The 8,112-nt window shown below is 33.5% G+C and overlaps 1 long non-coding RNA gene across 1 annotated transcript; it reads right to left on the bottom strand.

Moving 5' to 3' along the window:
* Positions 1 to 2,494: 2,494 nt before the first annotated feature.
* LOC107954836 (uncharacterized) lies at positions 2,495 to 6,847 on the bottom strand. Its single transcript, XR_005916290.1, has 4 exons — positions 6,381 to 6,847; positions 5,374 to 5,463; positions 3,214 to 3,281; positions 2,495 to 2,806 (listed from the first exon to the last, which is right to left on the bottom strand). It is a non-coding gene; the product is annotated as an uncharacterized lncRNA (long non-coding RNA).
* Between the last annotated feature and the right edge of the window lie 1,265 nt (positions 6,848 to 8,112).

Raw genomic sequence — 8,112 nt, 5'->3', positions numbered from 1 at the left:
CCGCTTACAGGTTAAAACCTCGATACAAGTTCAATTTGGGATCACGTTATGTGAAATTAAATTAGTGTTATTTGTTCAATTACAGGCTTTGGAGTGCTCGGGGACTGTTTTAGCATCAAACAAAACCAGGTGTGTACCCGAAACGCAGAAAATGTGATTCGACGAAAAGCTGAAATTGTTTGCTGTTTGGATAACAGTAGTAGGCTAACTTTGAAAAATCACCATAAATTGTGAAAATCAAATTAAAGGATGAAAAAATATAGGATTAAAGCTTATTGAGTCTAGTTTCTCATAGAAGAAACGGTGTAGGTAATGAAATTGTAAATAGTGAGATATAATAAGTTTTGTGAGACAATGTCAGAATGAATTCGGGTTCCCCTATTCTAACTTTAGAAAATCATCGAAAATTGGAGAAAAATAATTAGGTGTTAAAATTTACATGTTTAAATTACTAATGAGTCTATTTTCAATAGAAACAAATGAAAATATCATCCAAATTTTTTACTGAGAGATAATTAATTTTTATCAAAGAAAGGTCGAAGCTGTGAGACAGCAGAATTGGGGTAAGATTGAAGATTTTGCTATACCTATTGCCTGAACTAAAAATTCTGAAAATTTTATGATAGAAATTTATTTGAGCCTATTTTCAAAAACATCAAGCAGGCCTTAATTTGGATTTCTGTAGCTCAAGGTATAAATAATTTAGTAACAGTGACTCAAGTAGACAGCTTTGAAAGAACATATAAGTAAATAGTGAAAACATATATGAATATTTAGCTAGCACAGGTTACATTAAAATGGACCACGCGACCAAGGCCTATTTGGGACGAGTGGGCCACATGGGCGTGTGGTCCCACACGGGTAGACCACATGGGCATGTGAGCCCATTTTCGCTGAATTGATTGTTAAGGTGGCACGGGTCGCCCAAGTCGACTGTGAACCTATTTTAGGGTCGGTAAGTATCACTTAGATCCCTAATTGTACGAGTTGACTGTTTGATTTATATATGTGTTGAGCATGATGATAATATGCTTGTATACTGAACTGGTTATATGTACTGATGTCCTGAGATAACATGTCATGACTTGTATGTTGCATTGTATGGGGTTGGGTTAATTATATTTGGAGGAAGTGTACTGAAAGACTCTTAAGCCTAACATACTGGCAACTCAGCTGCAAATTACTGTTTTGTGCCGCATTCAGTACTACCTAGAGTGTAGGGATTTGATCCCTGCATAGAGTGTAGGGTTGGACGAAGATGGTTTGTAGAGGCTGGTTGGGTAGGACTTTGTGACTGAATACTACATGACTGCTACTGATACTGTGACGGGCTAAGACCCTACTGCATATTTGATACTGTACTGTGATGGGATAAGGCCCAAACTGTTACTGATACTGAAAAAGGGATTAGGCCCAAGACTGCTTTAACTGTGCACTGTGATTTGCTGTTGTTTGTTTTCTGTGGGATTACACACTGAGTTTTTGTAAACTCACCCCTTTTGTTTAAAAGTGCATAGGTAATCCCCAGATCTAGACGGATTGGTGCGGCGGAGGACTCTGTGGTGACCACGGTTTTGGACTTTCATGGTTTTTAACCCATATTTACGATAATTAGTTTTATTTATATTATGTTTTTACTGGCTAAGTTTTTGGGTTGTAATTGGACTTTCAAACTTTGGTTTCGGGTTTTAATTATCTTTACAATATGGATTACAACTGCTAGTAGTAGGAAACCTCGGTTTTCAAAAGAAATAAATGTTTTTCTTAAACGCACGATTGTTTAATCTGTTTTAAAAGCTTCCGCAAACGAATAATGTTTTGAACTATCGATTAAATGAGCAACACAATTTTGGAACTAATAAGATATTAAGATAAGGAATTAAATAAAAATGATTTTAACGCGACGACACGATTTTCAAACATCCTATCATGTGACATCGCTAGATCCGACCATAATGTCTGGGTCGGGTTTGGGGTGTTACGGTAGAATACTAAATGGATCTAATTTGAATTATTATTCATTAGAAAAGACTTGCTTAACATTGATGTTTGTGGTTAACAAGTTAAGATATTACTTACAAGAACATTCTATTCCTTTGGTCTCACGAGCGAACCCTTTCAAGTATCTTTTTTCAAAATATATGTTAATGGAAGATTGGTTATGTGGGCCTTTTTGTTGCAAGAAGTTGACATCACTTATGTCCTGCATAAAGTAATTAAAAGGATAGAACTCACTAATTTTCTTCCAAACCATCCAATCCTTGACGATTAGGAATTTTTTTGAAGATCTCTCTGATAGAGATATTCTTTCCATTAAAGTCCCAAAACCATGAAGTTGTTCTTTGACGAGGTTGCTCGTCAAGATGGAGCAGGGGAAGGTGTTGTCTTTGTCACTTCAGAAAGGGATGTATTACCTTATGCATTCAGTCTTACTCAAAATTTGTAACACCCCATACTCAACCTAATTTTTGGGTCCGAGCTATAATGTGCCACATTTTTTGCCAAACCAACTATGATCGAATTATATTGAGGTAATTCCAATTAACATAAAAATACAAGCAATATAAATATATAATATGACATATAATCATTCTCTGGTCTTATACAAGCTTACGAAAGCTCTAAAGTTAACCCGAGACCAAATTAGGACTAAATTGTAATGTTGACAAAACTTCAAGTTGAAGTCGCGACGTCAGGGGGTTCCTCGTCATGACGCAAAATATTGTCTGGTCTCATCCCAACAACCCATACATGATGTTGCATCGTGGCTTGGAGTCATATCTCGTTGCGACGTCACATACTGTTTCTGCAATTTTTATTGAACATTACTTGCATATTTTCCAAGCATACACAATACATACTCACACCTAAAGACCAACCAATATATGCAACTTTCCAGCCAAAACGTATAATCTTTATACCTCAAACATAATCAAAACACATTGAATAATGGTGTGCTAATGCCATCTTATCTATAAGCTAACTACCTATTGCAATTCATTCAAATCATGTACATTCATACCGATTTCAATCAGGGTTATTAACATTATAGCAAATCACACCATTTCAAAACAAATTTACAACCCAAATTCAATTAACCAAATTCCTACATTAACCTTTTTAAGCTAAAATGCATATATACATAGTTAGGTGCCAAATTTGAATCAACCTAGGTATATGCCAAACTTAGAACAAGATAGAATTTGTACAAACTTTGTTGAGTTAGGGATCGATTGCTGGATGCTGGATCAACCGTTCAAATTGTCGAGAATCTACAATACCTACACGTGGAGAAAACAAATTTACGTTGAGCAAATATGCTCAGTGGTATTTCTATGATTCAAGACAATATAAATAAATTAAACATATGCATACATTCATATCAAATTCAATCCAAAATCAAATCCCGTGTCATAACACTTTTATTTCCAAATCACCATAAATATATATAACCAAGCCTATAACCAATTCATTTAAGCATATATATACACATAAGCTTACCAACGACCCACCAATTTCAAATATCATTTAGTTCCTTTCCATTTACCATCTCTAGTTCAATTCATACTTATTTATTTTATCACTCTTAGCATGTATATAATATGTTAAAATTAATACCACATCTCAATCTTTTTCGAGCCGTTTAGCTCGTTATTACAAGATTGACCCTTAATATGACGCCATACATGTGCATAATACCACATCGAATTGCTTGATAACAATCGCTTTCTCAATCTAATTAATATGTCAACCTGGGTTGCCAGACAATGATGACTCACAAATTACAATCTACCATCCCAAATTTCCTAGCAATGATGGTTTTCAATCAATAATCTTACCTTATGGCGTGCCAATTATATTCAACATAGTCCGAATAGCTAATAGGGTAACCAAATTTTTGATTCATAATAAACATTATTCAAATCATATTTAATCATGTCCTAATAATCCATAAATTCACCAACTCATCATATATACAACATATATCAACTCAATTTCATATCAATTATCATTTATCAATAAATTCATAACTTTCAATTCCATTCAATTTAGTCCCTATCTTGATATTCAATCTAAACCGTAGCAATTCAATTTAATAATCCCATAACGAATCACCTCGATAATATATGATGTAAAATAACATAAATATGCAGTAATTAAATGGGTCTCATATCATAGAAATATAAACTAAAATTTTGAGTTATTCTTCATCGACTTTCGATTTTCTTTTCTCTTTCGACGGTTCCGTATCAACATTAGCTAAATAAAATCATAAAACATGTAATAGTATCAAATTCCATTCAAATCAAAATCAATAAAAAATCAAACATGTTTTATAATTTATTCAATTTAGTCCCTAAACCCGGGATAAACATAACTTTTAATCCAAAGCTTCGGATTGAAATTTTATTTTACAATTACTCATTAGGGACTGCATATTTCTTATTCCTATTGAAATTTCATGTAAGTTTTACACTTTTTAAATTTAGTCCCTAATGTACAAAGCTATCACTTAAGCTTTACAATTTAGTCTTTTTCTTAAACTAAGCTTAATTTCTATCAATTTAACACCTAAAAATTTCAATTCTCAACCATGTTGTTACCTACCTACTTATCTTATTCAACACTTTTTTTTTGAAAATTTTATATTGATATTTATATTAGTCTTTTAATCCAATATGTTGTTCTCTAACACATACTCATGTCTGATTTTGATATTCCTATGTCAATGACAACTCTTTGTCATCAATCAACTACACATTAGTCTTAATGCATTATTGTTGTCCAAGCCCACAATAATACTTGACTAATGACCTTTTAAGAATAATCATATGTTCTTAGGACTTTATTTCAATTCAGTTTATTTATATACCCAGACAAAGAAACTAAAATAATAATGACAATGCCTTATATTAATAAATAATGTAAAACGAGTATGTGATTACAATCATCTCATGATTGATCTTTGAGGATACTCTAACAAGAATACACATATATTGGCTCTAATAGATTACTTTTCAAAATGGGCAAAGGCAGCACCTTAATGAGAAGTGAAGAAAGAAATTGTGGAAAACTTTATCAAAATAAACATCATTCATCAGTATGGTGTTCCATGATGCATCATTATTGATAATGAGAAGTAATTCAACATGAGCTAGTTGTGTGTACAATTTGACTTCAAGCAATACCACTCTTCGATGTACCATGCTCTGATAAATGGTCTAGCAGAAGCTTCCAAAAAAAAAACTTTGTGCAATCTTCTCAAGAAATTTGTGAATCAACTTAAGAAAGATTGGCATGAACGGATGAAAGAAACTTTTTAGGCATATCGAACTATATATCACACACTAACTCAAGCCACTCTATATGTACTTGTTTATGGTGTTGAAGCCACTTGAGCGACAAATCCCATCTTTGAGAATTGCAATCCAAAAATCACTTTCCAGTGAAGACAACATGAGCCTACAATTGGAAGAATTGGAGGCAATGGATGAGATAGATTACAAGCACAAAAACGTTTGTAATGCTACCAAGCTCTTTTGTTTGAGGAATTTAATAACAAAGTGAAGATGCATTTAATAACAAAGTGAATCTGCGATCATTTCCAATTGAGGACTTAGTTCTTGTTGTGAAAAAAACCCATAAAAACTTTACATCGCATGGGTAACAAGTTTGTGTACTATATGTCATTCCCGAAGTTTAAAACAATAGTGCATATAAGATTGTTGATCAAGATGACATCAAAGTTGGGCTAATGAACGAAAAATTTCTAAAGCGCTACTATACATGAATGCCTTCACTCTTGACCATGAGCTTAAATTGCGACAAAATTTTGTTAAGCTAAAAATCCTTCTTTGGATAGCTCAAGAAAAAGTTAGAGCATAAAGAAAAGAAGAAGAGCTAATTAAGTTGAATATACTTCATTGGATGGCTCAAGCAAAAGTTAGAGAAAAAAAAAAGCTCATTAAGCTAAAAATCCTTCATTAGACGACTTAAGCAAAAGTTAGTGCAAAAGAAAAAGAAAAAAAAAAGCTTGTTAAGTTGAAAATCCTTCTTTTGATGATTTAAGCAAATGACAGGGCACAAAAAAAGGAGAAGAAGAAATTGAACTACATTATAACTTGATCCTTCAAAATTGAAAAGACATAGGTAGCCTAGTTTTACTGCCAAGTTTAGTAAAATCAAACAAAAAAAAACCCTGTTACTTGAAAGATTATTTTTCATATAATAATCTAGTCATGTAAAGTATTTTTTTATAATTTAATTTTCTTTAGATATTTAGTTGATGTCAAATTTATGTAACAACATAGTTTAAGAAAATTTTGTTACATAGTTTACTTTACATGACTAAATTTATGTATTCATAAATCCCCTTTTACCTGATACGATCCGCCCCGGCGTTGATTGTCGAGTGATCTAATTTGCCCGATCGTCGTTGAGGAAGTATCGTTCGGTTTCGTAAATGGAGGAATTTGGTTAATTATGGAAATATATGTCGAAATAAGCTCGTGGTGGCTAAAGGATAGATGGATTTTAAATGGAATAAATTTGGATGGGCTCGGTTTAACAAGTAAGATAGATAAGGTAAGTGATGGAGATGAATGATAGAACTTAAGCGTCAAGAAAGATTCGATACTATTACGAGTATCTCCCTGAGTCTTATATGGCTTAAGGTGGAAGATGGTTGGTAGATGGATAGGAGAACGCCACACCAAAAGGTTGGTGATAAGTTTAGAAACAAGTTCGGGATGATGCCACTAACACGCTAGATAAGTCACTCGAGACTCGTACGAAATTGGAGAGGAAGTTAACCTCACAGAGACAAAGTTTCATTTAAAAAATTTGTAAAAAGTTCCTACAAAGTGTATTGAGCTACATATTTATAACATTTACATGGGATAGCCGAATAGGCAATTAAGGGTGCTGAGTGGACAGCAAATTAAAGCTAAAAGAGGGTGGAAATTTCCTTGAAGTTTCTTGAACATACTTGGAAGCTTCCTTGAAGTTTCCTAGCATGAGAGACACCAATGGACAGCATCTAGAAGCCTACATTCAGCTGGAGTTTAAATAAGTTGATTAATAGGCTGAAACTTCTCAACTCCTTCTTAAAAACGTCCTTTAATGCTTCCTAGACCAGCTTGATTAATTGAAGTGAAGAATGAGCTTAATGGTGCTACATTTGATCAGCCAATAAGTTATGATCAGCTTTCAATTCTTCCTTGGGCAGCCGAACAAGCAGCAGCCATAATAAAGAAAACTTAGGTGCACAAACAGTCCCTTGTGTGAACACTTGAATTCAATCGGTCTTGAGGTGTGAAAAGGATGATTTGAGTAGCCACCAAGGTATGAAAAATGTTGCTAGCCGAATAGGTTCAATGTGAATAGCATCTTGGCTATTGGACTCCACGAACAGCCACTTGGAGAAGCTAAAAACTGCTGCTGACTGTTAATTCAGCTTAATTGCTCTAGCTCCAAATACAGGTGCTCATTAATACCATCCATGCACTAGCTGAATTTAACCGAATGGTCACTGGGGAGAAGCCAATCATCGGCACACTTTGCATTAATCTTCATTCTTGCATTTATGCCGTCCCTTGTACATGTACCTGCACTAAATAAATTAAGCAAATTAATTCTCTTTTAGACACATTAATTCAACAAGTAAAAACAAATTAAAATGATGCATTCACCTAGGACACATTAAAGTTGATATTAACTAAGACACATTAAAAAGGCCTATTTAATATGTACTAAGCTAAGACATATTTAAATCCTGCACTTAAAATGTTCAGCTTAAGACACATTAAAATGCTGTACTAATTAACATGCACTTAAATTAACACAAGATTAATTAAGTTCAAATTAAAACATATTACTAAGTTGAAATTAAATTAACTAACTTAATTAAACAACCAACTTTATTCCAACAACTTAAAATGCATGAAATTAAAATAAAATAGCATCGAGCTCAATCAGCTAAGATTGAGTTGAATTGAGCTCAAGGAACTGAAATTCGAGTTGAATCAAGCTCAATAAGCTAGGATCGAGCTGATCAACTAGAAAAAGATTGCAATGCTCGCTTGGGAAACTTGGCCAAGGTGGTTCGCAGGG

Source organism: Gossypium hirsutum, chromosome D07 (assembly GCF_007990345.1).
Source record: "Gossypium hirsutum isolate 1008001.06 chromosome D07, Gossypium_hirsutum_v2.1, whole genome shotgun sequence".
Classification (NCBI taxonomy): Eukaryota; Viridiplantae; Streptophyta; class Magnoliopsida; order Malvales; family Malvaceae; genus Gossypium; species Gossypium hirsutum.
This window is presented reverse-complemented; position numbering and strand designations above follow the sequence as displayed.